The following is an 18,037-nucleotide window of genomic DNA, read 5'->3' as shown; positions in this document are numbered from 1 at the left end:
CTTCTACCCTGTCTACACACAGTCTGAAACCAAGTCCAACTGTAACCTACCTTGTATAACAATACTCGACACAACTCTAACACATGCACGCGCAAGGACTAACTCAAGGACTTGCACACCAGAAGCGTGAGGTCCTACTCACCAGAGATAGAGCATCTACAACGGAGAACTCCAAAGCCACCTCAAACGTCCATAGGAAAGTTTAAATACTTGCGATTACTTTTTTTAAATACTTGTGTTTTGTTTTAATTTATTCATGCCAAAATTAATGAAACCATTTGTGTGGGCAGATGCCCTTGCTCGAGTGTAATGTTTATCTTTTAGTTAGAGACAAAAGGAATGTATGTACCTTCTTGTATAAAAAGAATAATTGATGAACTTTGCTGAAAGTCTATTTAAACTCCTAAATACTGAAGTCCAAAGTATTTGAATTTACCAAATCATACCAAATTTGAGCGAATGGCGGGTGCTCTGGCCATTTCGACATAGGGACATGGCAAAAAAGAGTACAAGAATATTTAGATGGAGACAGGAAAAGAAGATAAGAGAAAAACATGAAGTTCATGTCCTGTGTGAGAGCTAACCATCTTTGGTTAACGTCTTCCTTTACAAGATAAACTGCGTCGAGGACGATAGTAATTGCGCTCCCATTGAAGTCTCGTCTATTCTGCTCCTTCCTTGCGTTCCACATCACATAAAACATACTTCGGAGAATCAATTGTGAAAGGAGCGGAACAGACGAACCTTTCACGCGTTCAAAATACTCTTGCTCCATGGACAGAAAACCAAGTGCATACAACTCTGAGAGTCCACGAATGAACAGGGTTTGCAACTCTGGTTTAGCTGATGTCCATGAATTATGCCATCCTAGCCGTCAAAGTTAATGAATTATTTGACCCTCTGAATAGGATATCAAGTTTCCAGAAGTACATAGGAAAGTTCGCTTTTGTTTCCGTTCCATTGGTCCATGGTGTGTCCCTTTCGGGGTAGAATGGAGTAATACTGAAGATGTCTTGGTGGCAGGCTCCAATCTCAACATGCACGTATTGTTAGACAAAAATGATGCTTGCCCTTGATTTTTTTCTTGAGAAACCACTCAATTACAAATAATATCAAATAAAATAAAATAAAGGCGTACCAAAGAAAAATTTGCACATGAATAATCCGGTTGTTTCTAGGCAGATGAAACGGTGTTTCTTCGTTATGGCACATTTGCCCTCGTGCGTCAAATAAACATTAATTAACGGCATGAAAGTGAGTGGTGTACGTGTCCGATTGAATCTGGGGTTTGTGGTCAATATATCTTCCTCTCCATATTATTACTCTACTCCACTCATCCGGAAAGGGATGGGACACCATGGACCAACGGGATGGAATAAAAATCGACATTCTGTACGTAGTACGCGCGCACGTGCTAGGAATAATTCAACTACTTGCATCGGAGGCGTGAGTTAGTAATTCATGAGAGTTAGAAACAACGGTCTGACTCTGACGACGTCCATGTAAATTCGGTATATGATTTTTAGTAAATTCAACCCCCATTCAGAGTGGAAAGTAAAGGCCCTTCCAAGGCTTTTGTACGCGCGTGCGTGCATGGACTAGTTTAACAAGGTGTACCCAGAGTGGTAACTTTAGCCCCCTCCTAGTAGAGTAGTAAATAAACTACGGAGGTTGTGCGTACCGAGCACTGTGAATCATACAATTTTAGTCATCCTGTCTAATTAGCTACACGTCTCCATGGTGGTTGGAAGGCCAAGAACATTGCGAAGTCTTGGACGGAGTAGCCATGCGTGCCTACTATTCCATTTCACAGTTATTACAGTTATTACTGTTCCATTTCACCAGCAGCTTACCTGTAATGAGCATCCATCTTGGGTGAGCCAGATCAAAACACACGCAAGTCCTCTTATGGCGAATATGTTTTTTTTTTGAAACGGAGGCAAAAGAATTGCCTCATCGATTAATTAAGAAGAAGAAAATTGCCCAATTAATTTACGTAAAATCGGGCAAAAACCGATACAAACAAACTCACTCAACACGAAGCACCACGGCCACATAGATGGCCCGCCAAGTGCTCCCAACACCCAACAAGCACAACCCTCAACACTTCTACAATGCAACGGAACCCGGGGTGAGAAAACGGCAATGATGACTCAAAATACCAAGGCCACGTCGACAACACGAGAAACCGAGCACAATCCATCATGACATCGCGGACGCCTTCCCTCTCGCATCATCAACCATAGGAACCTCCAGCTGCTCACTTGACAAAGGTGAATCTTGACCCTCGCTCGAGGTCGTTGACGTGTCCACCTTCATATGATCCACTGACAAACTCAGACATAGCTCCCTAAGCTCGGGCATGACCTGCAGTACCGGAGCCACAAGCACGACAATGGACTCGCCCTTAGTGGAAGACAACATAGGATCGGAGGTAGGCATCGAGGATGAATTGTCTCCAACACGAGGGGAGAAGGAGCCATATAACTCCACCCTCCCTATCCTCCGCAGAGCAAACACCGGCCGCACAAGGAGAGTGCGGCGTCAGAGAGGTCTGCAACATAGTCGGCGCAAGGGAGAGTCTACTCAAAGAAGCCTCCGCTCGCTCTAAAAAGCTCCCAACACGCGCCAGACAACCTTGCAGCAACGCAGTCTGATCAGCCAAAGCGGACTGCAACATCAGCTCCGACGAGGTTGGTGAGCCAACGGTACCAGAGACGACAGACGCCCAAGACCCACGATGAAGCGCCTTGGATGGGAGTGCGGATCTCGTCGGACCCTCACATGAAGCAAGAGAAGGACGATGCATGACGTCGAGCTGCGACCCGAGCGGTTCATGTGTGCGGTTCATGTGTGCTGCATTTTCCCCCCTTTTCTCAGATCTGCGACGAACACTAGCTATCGAATCTGCTCCGATCCAGAAAGGGCCATGACCATTGTTAGGCATCCATCCATGAAAAATTTAGGGTTTTGTTAGGCATGACAAGCACCAGGTAATCACACCATGCATGCAAACAAGTCATCACAATCTCAAAAAAAATCATCACCCATCCAAATTAGCAGTCTGACACAAACATTGCCCTAAAGTGGCAGCTCACAGTCTCAAATTAGCAGCATTCACGTCAACGCTGAATAATCCCGGCACCAAACTCTGATAACTAACCAACCGTTCATGAGAAAAACAGACATAGGACAGTGCAACAGGTCAAGGTTCGGTTCACTACTCTACTTCAGTCACAATCAGGTTCAGTATTTCACTACTATGCTTCAGTTGCAGCAGCCTGCTCAGCTCAGCGCTTCCTCTTCTTGAGCGCGCACCACTGGTTGAGGACGAACTCCACCACCTCCTTGAGCGTCGCCTTCCGGTTCTCCTTGAAGTTCCACAACTCCGGCACTAAGTAGCGCCCACTCGGGTTGTACTCGTTCACCTCCAGCAGCGCCTTCATCACTGGGGCGTGCACCTCCTGCCGTGCTTCTCCTTCAGCTCCCGCAGCTTCTCGTCGTCCTCACGGAAGATTTTCTGACAAACAATGCACGTGTTAACATTGTCACGTTACAAGTCTCACCGTAGCCTTGTACCTCAAGATATTGGAGTAGTTAGGAAGATCTTTTTATCTTTATCTCTTGGTGTAATCTTCCCTTATCTCTCCATGTATCTCTCAACCACATGTATGCCTCACGCGAGATCAAGGCCTCGCCATATCAATATATACGTGCGGGCTCCTGTGTATAGGAGTTGAGACGCTTCGATCTATTCTCTCACATGGTATACAGAGCTACCCTCTTCCCCTTCGTCTAGCCATCCCTCGCATCCCCTCCTTCAACCTTCCAACTCGACCATGTCGACATCCACCGCGGTAGTCTCCTCTGGCCTCAACAACAATGTCTCCGAACCCCTCACACGATCCAACTATGTCCTCTGGCGTGCTCAAGCTCGCTCCCAAATCATGGGGGCCGGCCTCTTCGGGTACGTCGACAAAACCCTAGAACCACCACCCAAAACCATTACCAGTAAGAATGCCGAGGGCAAAGATCAGGTGGCGGTGAACCCTGCTTATGCACCCTGGCTCATCCAAGATCAGAAAATCGTTGCGTATCTTCTTCGCAATCTCTCCAAAGAAGTCCTAGTTCAAGTTGCATCTCTTGAAACCTCCCATGCCATCTGGTCCGCCCTCGCCAACATGTTCTCTGCCCAATCCCGCTCCCGCTCCAACCACATCCGCATCGCTCTCACCACCGCCCAGAAGGGAACCCAGTCGGCTGCTGCATATTTCGGCTATATGCGGGGCCTTGCCGATGAGATCGCAGCAACAGGGAAACCCATCGACGAAGACGAGCTCCTCTCCCACATCATCTCCGGGCTTGACATGGAGTACCAACCAATCATCAGCGCCTTGGACGTGCGTCCTGAGCCGACCATGGTCGACGAGCTCTTCGGCATGGTCTCCACCTTTGACCAGCGAGTCGAGATGTTCCAGGGCACAAGCGGCCAAGCCTTCAAGTCTTCGGCCAACGCCGCTTCTCGCGGTCGGGGTGGCTCCTCCAAAGGCTACCGTGGCGGAGGCAGCGGTCCTCGTCACGGCGGACATGACGGCAGCGGTGGTGGTGGCCACTACGACAGTGGTGGCAGCGACCACTACTACAACCCTCATGGTGGTGGCAGCGGCGGCCACTATGGTGATGGTGGCAGCAACCATGGTGGTGGCCATGGCGGCCACTACTCCAACTCCGGCGGCGGTCACTACTCCAACTCCGGCGGCAGCGGAGGGAACAACCACAACGCCGGTCGCCCCTTCTACAACAACAACAGGGGAGGCCAAAACAACTACAACAACAATTTCAGAGGGTATGATGAATATGAAGGCAAGTGTCAGATCTGCAAGAAAACTAATCATATTGCAAAAGAATGCAAGTGGCGCTATGCAGATGATTAGAAGAAGAAGGTCGCTGCAGCAGCGAACAAGTCATATGGTGTAGATACTAACTGGTATGTGGACTCTGGTGCAACCGACCACATCACCCATGAGTTGGAAAAAGTCACCATGCATGAAAGATATCATGGACATGATCAAGTCCACAATGCAGATGGTACAGGTATGGAGATAAGCAATATTGGCCATTCAATTATTTATTCCCCACATAGAGATATTCATCTAAATAATATTCATCATTGTCCTAGTTCATCCAAAAATCTCCTTTCAGTTCATCGCATTGCTCTTGATAATCATGTCTTTCTAGAATTTCACCCGTTCTTCTTCTTGATCAAGGACCAGGTCACGAGGCAGGTTCTCTACCGAGGTAGATGTGTGGATGGACTTTACCCGTTGATTCCCCAAGTTAGCAGATTCAATAAACAAGTGTGTAGTGCCATTAGACTCTCACTTGAGCGATGGCATGCTCGTTTAGGCCATCCCTCCTTTTCTATTGTTAAGCAAGTTCTTAGCAAAAATAAACTCTCATTTGTTGGAGAGCACAATCCTGAAACAGAGTGTGATTCTTGCCAAAAAGCAAAAAGTCATCAGTTGCCATACCCTATATCAACTAGTATTTCTACCAAACCACTACAACTTATTTTTTCTGATGTATGGGGGCCTGCTACTCTTTCTGTTGGTAGACATGCTTATTATGTCAGTTTTATTGATGATTTCAGCAAGTATACATGGATATATCTCCTCAAAAAGCGATCTGATGTCTTTCAAGTTATTCTTAACTGTCAAGCTCTTGTTGAAAGACAGTTTGATAGTAAAATCCTTGCTGTTCAATCCGACTGGGGGGGGGGTGAATACAAAAAGCTAAATTCTTTCTTTCAGAAATTGGGAATATCTCATCATGTTTCTTGCCCACACGCACACCAGCAAAACGGCTCTGCCGAGCGCAAACATAGACACATAGTTGAGGTAGGCCTTGCGTTGCTTGCTGCCGCTTCTATGCCACTGAAATTTTGGGACGAAGCCTTTCTTACTGCTGTGCATCTTATAAACATCTTGCCAAGTCGTGTCATCAAACATGACACTCCCACAGAACGGCTTCTGCATACTAAACCAAACTATACTCCACTTCGTGTTTTTGGCTGTGCATGTTGGCCTAATCTTCGTCCCTACAACAATCGAGAACTTATGTTTCGTTCTAAGCAATGCGTTTTCCTTGGCTATAGTGCACAACACAAAGGAGTTAAATGTCTAGACATTCCCACTGGACGCGTCTACATCTCTTGTGATGTTGTTTTTGATGAAACACAATTCCCTTTCGCCAAACTCCACCCCAATGCCGGTGCACTCCTCCGAAAGGAAATCCTCCTGTTGCCTTCACATCTCTCTGGTGTTGATAGTGGGGAAGAAAATAATTGTTTTGGTTCATTATTGCCTAACTCTCCTAATGGTTTGCCTAAGTGTACTATTTCAAAAATATCAGCTGCAGAAAACATGATGGAAAATACTGCTACAGTGCAAGATTTCATGTGCACGCGCTTCCCCACCGCATCCACCTCGGGATCATCATCACCAGATCCGCCAGGGGCTCCGGGATCCACCCAGATCCGCTCGTCAGACGCGCCCGCCCCTGCAGCGCGCCACGTCACGGGATCTGCACCTGTCCCCTGCCCCTCCTCGCTGATGAGTGGGGCTGCCTGCCGCCCACAGAACCCCGCGCCCTCCACCAGCGCGGACACCACCAATCATCGCCCTGCCTCGGCCGATCGCGCGGGGCCCTGCACTGGCGCTGCCTCCCCGGCCGACGCTGCCCATGATGTCTCCTCGGGCTTGGAGCCCACGGAGGAGGCCGGTTCGCCATCGCCATCTGACGCGCCTGTTGACGCGTCCCCAGGCTCAGGATCTGCGGCGGCTGTGGATTCTCCTGCAGCACCTGGTCGGGAGACCGGATCTTCTGCGGCTGCTCCTTCACCTCCACGTACACGCCTACAAAGGGGAGTCACAAACCATATAAACTACAAAAATATTTCCAAGTACGGTCTCACTTGTTTGACAGGAGAAGCCATTGAACCCAAGACCCTGGCTGATGCACTTGCGGATGCACGCTGGAAACATGCCATGGAAGAAGAAATTTTTGCGCTGCACCGTAACAAAACATGGCATCTTGTTCCTCGTCGTGCAAGTACAAATTTAATTGATTGCAAATGGGTCTATAGGGTCAAACGAAAATCAGATGGTACTATTGATCGATACAAAGCACGTTTGGTTGCCAAAGGATTTAAACAACGCTATGGCATTGACTATGAGGATACTTTCAGCCCTGTTGTCAAGGCTGCAACTATTCGTCTTGTGTTGTCTCTTGCTGTTTCTAAGGGATGGAGCCTTCGACAGCTAGACGTTCAGAACGCGTTCCTTCATGGTGTTTTGGAAGAGGTGTACATGAAACAACCTCCTGGGTTTGAAAATAAAGATGCACCCCTTCATGTTTGTAAGCTTGAAAAAGCTCTATATGGACTGAAACAGGCCCACAGAGCTTGGTATTCTCGGTTAAATCTGAAACTGCAAGCACTTGGCTTTGTTCCCTCAAAGTCTGACACTTCTTTGTTCATTTTCAACAAGTTCAACACCACCATCTTTGTCCTCATATATGTTGATGACATTATTGTCACAAGTTCATCCAGCTCAGCAATTACAGCATTGTTAAATGATCTTAGGACAGATTATTGTCACCACCACTCTCTTTGACAGAAGGAGAATCTCTGAATCAGGAGGACAATACAAGTTACAGGAGCATTGTTGGAGCTCTTCAGTATTTGACTCTGACCAGACCTGACATTTCTTTTGCAGTTAACAAAGTATGTCAGTTCTTGCATGCTCCTACCACGGCTCACTGGACTGCAGCAAAACGTATTTTGAGGTATGTCAAGAATACAATGCGTTTTGGTCTCACAATCAACAGATCACCTTCTGCTCGTGTTAGTGCTTTCTCTGATGCGGACTGGGCTGGTTGCTTAGAGGACAGACGGTCCACGGGGGGCTTTGCTATTTTTCATGGACCTAATCTGATTTCATGGTGTGCAAAGAAGCAACCCACTGTTTCCAGATCTAGCACTGAAGCAGAATATAAGGCATTGGCCAATGCCACAGCCGAAGTTATTTGGGTCCAGGCCATATTAAAAGAACTTGGAGTGATGCACACTCAAACTCCTCTTCTTTGGTGTGATAATCTTGGAGCAACTTATTTGTCTGCTAACCCAGTGTTTCATGCTAGAACCAAACACATTGAAATAGATTTTCATTTTGTCAGAGAAAGAGTTGCAAATAAAGAGCTTGAGATCAGATTTATTCCCTCCAAAGATCAGCTTGCAGATGGGTTTACCAAGGCATTGCCTACTAGAAGCTTTGAAGTGTTTCGGCGTAATCTCAACTTAATTCAGTTGTGATTATGGAGGCGTGTTAACATTGTCACGTTACAAGTCTCACCGTAGCCTTGTACCTCAAGATATTGGAGTAGTTAGGAAGATCTTTTTATCTTTATCTCTTGGTGTAATCTTCCCTTATCTCTCCATGTATCTCTCAACCACATGTATGCCTCACGCGAGATCAAGGCCTCGCCATATCAATATATACGTGCGGGCTCCTGTGTATAGGAGTTGAGACGCTTCGATCTATTCTCTCACAGCACGCACCATTAGATAATCGACATTGGTCCATTTCGGATATGAACCAAATATTAATGTAAAACACGTTCATTGTATCATAATGCATCACGGAGAAAAACTCCAAAATACACATACACAGGGACCAACCATTTCATGCCTGTGGCACTAGTACTATGCTACAGAAAGTTCAGGGAATCACATACTGTCCAGATGTTACCTGAACCAAAGTACATCAAAACATGGTGAACAAAAACTGTTTATGCGTGCTAGTATTAATGTAAGACATGCCAAATATACATACACATGAACCTTTCCATGCCTGGGGCACTAGTTGCTACAGAAAGTTCAGAAAAACACATTGCGTTTGAAGATGGCAGCAGAGCTTTGAGCTCCAAGCATGGATGCATTTCAACAGCCAGGACATAAGATGTGCCCAACTTAAACAAGCAAGGAACTGAAAATGAACGCTCCTTTTAAAAGACAAGATGAAGCAACTTTTGCCTCGGCTGAGACAGAGCAGAGAATACCATTTAATTTTTCTAATCTAATTGACTAAAGAATATCATAAAATTCTAGGAGGAGGAAGTTATTATCATGCATCAATGTGGGTACTGAGTGGCAAGCTTTTTAGTAAAAAGTTCCATTGCCCAACACACAATTCCACTCTGCTCCGAGAGCTGACGAATTACATATAACTTAACTGGTATAGAACTAAGGGTCAACTTTAGATAAAAGTGACAAAAGGACGAAAAAAGTCTTGAATAAATACAAATCACTATTTTTCAGTACGATACTATGCATATGACTAAACTCTGCGCAAGGTACCTTCTTAAGTAATTGAAACTTAGCTAACCTGTTACTGTAGACACATATAACCACATTATCAGATTTCTTCATCAAGCATCCATCGAATATTAAGTACTAAACAAAAACAAATTATTTATGGCACAGCCTAATTTGACTGGCTAACTGATTAGTTGTGAAGACCATCATGTGGTAGCTTACGAACACAAGAAAAACAAGATTAGATAACGAACACAAGAATATAGCCCCTTGGCTGGTTACAGTTGGTGGCTGGCAGTTGTAATGCAACTAATGTTTTTGGGACAGGCTCAAATACAACAAGATTCAAGGACTATAACACTATTCGGAACCATTAACTAGGTAAGTCCACATGTTTGTATTGTGGCAGTATTCTACCGTCGATGATACTTTCATCAACAGATTATGTATTTCCTATTTCTCTTACTAATGTGGGAATTTCTGCTACTTATGTCCCTTTAGATCAATGTATGACTTTTTAGGGGAGTAAATTAAACTTGGTGGGTTATCAGCTTTCACCACAATTTACTTAAGCATGGATATAGCACGTTACTGTTTGCAGAACATGAAATTCGTTGTGAAATTGACAACTCAAGATTACAAGCTAGGAGTATTAGAGAACAACAAGTGAATAAAGGCAAGATTGAAGAGATTATTACCTTCGCTTTGCCGCCATCCACGACAACTTTAAACGGGTGCCATTCTGGATTTCTAATCTCATCCTCCCACTTTGAACAAAGAATAGTAGCAGTAACTTCTGCATCTTCTTTTGTCATTTTACGTTTGCAGGCAATCGCAAATGATTTCAGATCAGATCACCCATTCTTTTTATGCCTACATTTGCTCGGCCAGTTGTGACATCCAACAAGCCCTGCAGCATATGCGACAGATAACTCAAAGATGTAAATTCAAACAAAATACTAGACAAGTGCAAGTGCACAATAAATGAGGCGGCTTACATCTATTAGCTTCTTCCGAGCTTCTTGCAACTCATCATTGCTCATCCTTTCCTTCATAAGCAGAGCTCCATGGAGTGATTCCATCTCATTTATTTCATCATACTTCTCCTGCAGCTCCTCGCTAAGTTCATCAATTTTCATCTTTGATTCAAAGTCTTCCTCACCTCGCATATACTTCATGACATTCAATTTTCCCTGCAGCTGTTTTATTTTCAACTCAAGCTTCTGTCTGGCATGCAGTTTCTGCTCTAACTTGATGAGCTCGTCTACAACAGCTTATTTCTCCATCTGCAGTTTGCCATTTCCAGCGAAGCAAGACAGGCATATGAATTAGCATGTAAAGAAGTCAAGTGACATAATATATCAAGGCACATACCTTGTGTTTTTCCACAAGCTTCAGGACATTTTCGTCGGCCTTCTGTTGCTCCAATGTTGCCATCTTGAGATATTTTGCTTTGATCATGTTCTGTATTCACCACAAGAGCCTGACATGAGTGTTATGCAGAAACATTGAGTGGGGGGGGGGGGGGTACCTATCAGCATCTACATGTTGTACAAACCTACCACCATGCCCTCTCTAGAGATTAAAAAACAAGTTCCACACATTTTGCTCAAATTGTCAAAATGTTCTAGATCTAAATGTCGATATGACAAAAAAATATAAACAAAAATTTATTCAATGGCATGTGTTTGTGTCAGATGGACATGGGCATAAGATCACCTCATCATTTTGTTTTCCCTCAGGTCTCTCTCTGGACCAATCCCATGTTAATGCAAGTGTGCCTTGTTTGCAACAGAAACAGCAACAAGAAGTAGTAACAGAAAGAACACAACACTAGGATAGTGTTTATTGTGTTTTGGCCTGTTAGAATATAGTTTGGGTTTAAAGATAGAGATAAGGAGTAGATCGAATAGGTTTAAACCATGTATTGCTTATCTTGTGCTCCAAGCCTCTACCCCCTCGTGTATTCTATATATACCCCATATGAGGGTCAGATCAATACAACACAACAACAGAATTATTAGCTATCCTATAATTTCTACATGGTAACAGAGCGGTTTGTCCAACGACGCCGATCCTAGGATCTTCCACCACTTTCATAGCACACCACCCCAGGGGAGATCAATCTCCTCTCTCCGGGGCGCGGCACCCAATCAATCAAAGATCAGATTGGTTTCACAAATTAGATTAGTTTTTCATTAGCCATCAGATAAATTCTACGACCCTCTTATCCGGCGAGAAATCTTCATTGATGGATGCACGGATCTTCCTCTGCAAGTTGCTTCGAGCCGGCGTCCATCAGCAGACGCCACGCGCACATCCGGACTGCGGCAAGACCGGCTACTTGCCCGGTCCGCAGCAGCACCCATGCGCACGCACGGCGGCAGCTATCCGATCTGGTGGTGGTGGTGAGTTCGATCTAATCGAACCGGCTTCTCCAATGGCTCAGCACGGCATCGACTTCAGGCCAGGGAGGCCTGCATCAAGCGGATACTCTCGCGATCTGCATTGGAATCCCGAGCAACCGCGCATCATCAGCAAGTTCTTCCCGCGAGCACCAAGCATAACTTCATCGCCAAGCACCTGCAACTTCATCGACTCCATAGCCCATGCACGCATCGAGCAGCAAGAACATGGCCGTGTGCACATGCATACGTGCGTGGCAACACTCGCCATGATGAACATGCGTACGTGCATGGCATGAGCCGTGGACCGCAGCCACGGTCCTTCTGCAGCGTCGACCGGCAACGCCGGCCACGCGCCGCTGTGCTCCGTGGGTAGTGGGCTTCGACATCCCATGGACGTACACGGGGGCGCTGGACTACGGCAACACATGTGGCTGCTTCGATCCGGGCGTACACCGATCGTAGCTACATCGACTTCGACTGTTTCGGTCTACGCCAACAGCGATCTTCACCGAGCTGGCAAACTGCACCGAGCAAGATTTCGCACCACGCACACGGCGGACCGTATTCGCCGAGCCGATGCAGCGGACCTGCATCAAGCCATCGATTTGCAACTACACCGACACCTCCCCGAGCCAAACAACATCAAGTTGTACGACTCTGCCGGGCTATAAACCACATACTTCTTCAGCACGGCATTGACATCAACACTTCGTCGCCACGAGGGACGCCTCCAACGCGACGCATCATCATCGACACACCGCTGCAACGCCATCGCCAACACTTCATCGCCAAGGTCTTCATCAACGTGGTCCTCATCAACATCTTCGTCAACAAATCGCTGACACCTTGTCCATAAGATGGACACCTAGTGTCCTCTGACAGAATTTTCTGCAAGACACGACCACGATGGCGGCAATGACCGCGTCACGACGACGGCATCGACCGCGTCATCCAAGACGGCATCGACACGGCGTCACTATAGTGATGACCCTACACAGCCACACGGTTCTGGCAAAACCGATGTGTGCTCGATGGGTTTCCTCCTGTCCTGGCAAAACCAGTGGACTCATCGCTGACAGCACCCTCTGACATCCTCAAGGTGCATTGTCCACAACTGCAGCTCCGTCCAACATAGCGCATTTTTTTTGCGCCTCCGGCTTTGTGCAGCTTCATCATCCACGACGACTACATCATCGACCACGACAACCTCGACCACGGCTACATCATGATCGGCTACCTCGACATCGACATACAGGGCTACGTCTACACCAACTCATCGGCAACAACTCCAGTCAACAGCGTCCGAGTCGTCACTAGCGTCCACGCCTCTCCCGCTGTGACTGCGGGAGGGAATAGAGGATGCAATCACCGCCCTAGGTGTCGACCCATCAGAGATGCAGGTGATGATGGTGAAGCGGAGAAGACGACGCGAGCATGATACTTCAAATCCAGTCGCAATCATCCGTTTCACTCCGGCTACGACTGAGGGGGAATGTTAGAATATAGTTTCGATTTAATGATAGAGATTGTTAGAATAAATCCGAGGCACTCCGTCGATCATCCTAGAGCCAAGCAATCACACGAGGCACGACACCGAGATTTGTTAACGAGGTTCACCGATATGGCTACATCCCCGGGGCTTGACTATGGGCACTCCTCCCCATGACACCGCTACAATACCGCACCCGGTCGCCCTGGACACCGGCACATGCCGCCGGCTTCCCCTGCGTTCCGGTGCTATTATGTTGGCATAGGTTACATCGTGTGTCTACCCTCGCTATATAAGAGAGGCCTAGGATACAAGTGTCCTACTAGGACACGACTCCATATCTTATCTAAACACAATACTACTCAGAGTCCAGCTGTAACCTGCCTTGTACACAATATTCGACACAACTCTAACAAACTCCACCTTGGCGAATATTCTCCACCACCTTGAATTCGTTCATGCGTCAAACTTCCATGTACATCGGACTTGAGCTATCCCGTGAGTACCGCTGCTACTCCAAAGACTCCATGCGACTCCACCTGCAACTTGTAGTCCCTTCTTTTCTTGACCACGGTCAACACTCGAGCAAAATTAAGTTCCTTGTTACTCTAGCTTCTGCTCCCAACTTCGAGAGTACCCGTCCAATGCCATCACACACTGACCAATGACCTGCGTGAAAGTGAACAACTCATATATTGGGTGTCACACAAAGAATTATCTGAACTCAACATCACCGCTCCTTTCTTGACCGCGTGTCTGAAATATGAAGGAATTTCACCGTTGCTTGTAGTCATCCCGAGTCAAATTCGCAATTGTTTCACCACATATATGACCACCAGAGCCCTGGCCCGTCTCCATGTCCCGTGCATACCGCACGCCTCGTCGCTATTACCGCGTCGAGCCTCCGCTGTCCCGGTCGAGTCTCAAGGGTCGCGAAACCACACCACACAACCCCCACTGCAGAGTACCACCGATCATCACCGACCGATGACGAGTTTCATACTTCCATCAGACCACTGGGCTCCAGTCCGAACTGCATGTCACTCGCTTTTCCTGTCCGCTGAATAGGCTTCGATTCTCTGTATCCTTACATCGTAGCCCCTCAATCCAGCTCCACCTTCAGCATGACTCGATGGTAGATGATCAATCCACCCCTGCGCCTCATCGACTTCAAGCTACGTGTATACACCACCTTGAATCAATCCCGCGCCATAGTCTTGTCGAAGCTGCACAAGCCTCGAGCATGTGCACCACGTGTTTCCACGCCCAGAAGTCGGTCACCATCAGCATCACGCTCCTACGTCGTCTTCGCCGATCCCACCACCGTCTTCTGTACCAACCGACCTGCGTCGATCCGCCAGACTGGCAAGTCTGACCCAGCCGAACTTTCCTGACTGCCACCATCTGCAACTCCTCACAATCCTCATCATCCGTTTGGCTTGACATCCCGCAACGCCTTCAAGCATTCTTGTTGGGCCAACAAAATTTTCACCTTCGTCTGCCATAACTCAAAGTTTTCAGTTCTGTCGAACGTCTTCACCTCAAACCTGGTACCCATTGGCTCCATGATTCTTTGTACAGCCGACCTGTGAAAAAATACGGAGCACTCTTTCCGTGATCCCCAAGTACACCAAGTATACTAGTTGCAAATCCAACAGGATAGCTTCTGGTCTTCACACGGAGTTGCTCCCTTGTACAACTTCAGATGCTAGCTTTGCTTGCCCAAGTCTTTGCCTTCCAACGATGGATGCTTTTCTGCCTTGATGTTGCACGTCCGCCGTCTCGGCCACTAGGATAACTCCTCTCCTCCTGGGACTCGGTCCCTTTTTTTTCTCAAACAAATCTCACATGCAGTACGTAATGTACAGAGCTGTACGCTTCCAGGCTTCCACTGCCGGACCCCAGCGCATCCGCGTACACGCGTATACCCGAGCAGCCAAACGCTCCACGGCTGCACGCGCCTCCGATCCGATCCGGCCCTGCTCCAACGCCTGGTGCTGCCAAGCCCGCATGCGCCTCGGTTGTACGCTCGTGCATCGCCGCACGTTCGACCGATCCATCCTCGGGATCCACCGCCGCACGAACATCGTGCCAATCTGCAGCCGATCCCCAGTCGCTCTTCTCTACATCAACAATCCACAGCCTCCAAATAACCTAGCTCATGATACCATTTGTTAAAATAAATCCGAGGCACTCCGTCGATCATCCAAGAGCCAAGCAATCACACGAGGCACGACACCGAGATTTGTTAACGAGGTTCACCAATATGGCTATATCCCCGGGGCTTGACTATGGGCGCTCCTCCCCATGACACCGCTACAATACCGCACCCGGTCACCCTGAACACCGGCACATGCCGCCGGTTTTCCCTGCGTTCCGGTGCTATTATGTTGGCATAGGTTACATCGTGTGTCTACCCTCGCTATATAAGAGAGGCCTAGGATACAACTGTCGACTCCATATCTTATCTAAACACAATACTACTCAGAGTCCGGCTGTAACCTGTCTTGTACACAATATTCGACACAACTCTAACAGAGATAAGGAGTAGATCGAATAAGTTTAAACCATGTATTGCTTATCTTGTGCTCCAAGCCTCTACCCCCTCGTGTATTCTATATATACCCCATATGAGGGTCAGATCAATACAACACAATAACAAAATTATTAGTTATCCTATAATTTCTACAAGGCCTAGTGGAACTCTGTAATTGTGAGAAAAGGGGGATTAATGGTTAATAACCACCCTAAAACTGAATGAAATCTTTGCCTCTCGCTTGTGTGCATATGTGTTCTATCACTCAAGTAGCATCCTGAGCATTGTTCTGGTACAGTCCTTACAACTGCACCGTGGTTTTTGGGTTCTGAAAACAGGAAATATTTTTCTACAAAGCAATTTTGTGGAATTTTTTTCTTAGAAAGAAACACTGAAAACAAACAAAAAGAGATGACACAAAACAATTTCCATTTCTTTTTTTATGGGAGACATTCGGCAAGTACCTTTTCCTTCTCCTTCTCTAGATTCCTTCTGTCGGATTCGCTACGCACAGGAAGCTCATCAAGCTGCTTGGATTTGAGCTCTCGTAAATGATCATCTGACAATGCCTGCGAGCTAGTTGCTGCATCTGGTGGATTTCTGGTGACAATGCAAGTTTAGAAGGTCCCAATGCTCAAAACAGAGAAATGCATATAAACAGAGCACATATGAACAACAAGAGTTTGGAACTAACCATGATTGTATCTCTGGACGATGAGCTCCTTCTCTTCCATCACGCTGTCCAGTGATGTAGTTCTCTCATTGTACTTGGCCTTCACCTCAATCTGGCCGGCCAAATTGGCCACCAGCTTGTCGGTCTTGCGCGTCCCCTCGCTCTCAAGCTCTGCAACAGACTTCAGGTACTCCCCAATCAGCCGCGGCGTCCGTCGATCGTCGGCCCTCGCAACCCACCCAAACATCTCCGGCGCTCCTCGCGACGTGCCCGCCTACCAGCCCCGTTTGCCGTGGCCCTGCGCCTCGAAGTGGTTCTCGAAGCTGAAGGCGTGGCCGAGAGAGGCATAGTCCTTCCCAAACTCGACGATGGCGTTCCCGGTGTGGCCTCTATGGCTCCACAAAGGCACGACCTTGTCCTTGAGCCGGTTCCCGCTCTCCCCGATCTGCCGCCCGCCTCTCCGTTCGGTGGGCACGTTGGCCAGCACGCCCTTCCACGGCCACACGAACTGCTCCTCTCTGCTCTGGACAACGCGAGGCTCCACGGGCGGCGGCGGCTCCGGTGAGTCCGGCAGTTCGTCCTTCACGCGCGTGGCGAGGCCGCGGTCATGCCCATTAGCATGTGATCCTGCTACAGCTGCGTGACGCCGATGCAGGATGTCGCTGCTGCTGCTCCGGTCGCACCTCCGGAACCCCCTGCCTCGCAAATCCTACCGAAATGGGAAAGGCAGAGACGCTCAATTGCAGCTGCCTCACCGGAAACCGAGCAAAATCTAGAGAGATGGAGAGAGGGGGCAAGCATCACGTACCACTCATCAGTTGCCTCGTCGGAATCCATGGACCCGCGCGGCTGCTGGCCAGACCGACGCCGCCTTCAGCAGACGCCCACCAACCAACCAACGAACTAGGGTTGTAAGGTAAGGCCCAGCGAAGATGAGTCAGTCCAATGTCAGTCCGCGGCACCGTTGGGTCCAGACTGTTTAAACCGTTTAACGAACACCTGAGGCGGCTAGGTTTTTTGGTCACGCATGGCACACAGGACACATCACTGCAGTCACCGACACCGCGGCGCATCGCAGACCCCCCTCATCCACCACTCCATAGTTGGCTCTTCAACCTCCATCCTCCACCCTGTTTTAATTTAGCCACAACTTCGATCCCCATAGACGGCGGCAAGGGCAGTCGGATCCACTGGAGCAGCAGAGGAAGGGCGCATTGGAGGGCCGCAGCTTAGGAAGAAGATTTTGGTAGACATACGAGCAAGCATCGTCATCATCATCGTCAAAACAGAAGAAGAAATGCAAGGAATTACTCGATGATGCATGTGTGCATGCACGTAATTAACCTGCTAGTGTAACAGCATACAGACTCGATAGCGGCAAGACTCTGATTTACATACTTGCATGCATGCGTAAAATAGAGAAATTATTAAATTCTATTCCCCTGTATCGATCCGGTGCTTCCTCCTTGCTTGCCGACAAGACGAAACGCACGCACAAATCACAAAGGATACATGGTCAAGCTTTCAGGCAGGTCGAGACGGATGCGTGACCCCTCGG

General features: G+C 47.8%; 1 pseudogene; it reads right to left on the bottom strand.

Annotated features, from left to right (window-relative positions):
* Positions 1-3,290: 3,290 nt before the first annotated feature.
* LOC123157578 (factor of DNA methylation 1-like) lies at positions 3,291-17,316 on the bottom strand (annotated as a pseudogene).
* Between the last annotated feature and the right edge of the window lie 721 nt (positions 17,317-18,037).

This window comes from Triticum aestivum, chromosome 7B (assembly GCF_018294505.1).
Source record: "Triticum aestivum cultivar Chinese Spring chromosome 7B, IWGSC CS RefSeq v2.1, whole genome shotgun sequence".
Lineage (NCBI taxonomy): Eukaryota > Viridiplantae > Streptophyta > Magnoliopsida > Poales > Poaceae > Triticum > Triticum aestivum.
The sequence above is the reverse complement of the archived record's forward strand: the minus strand, read 5'-3'. Positions and strand labels throughout refer to the sequence as shown.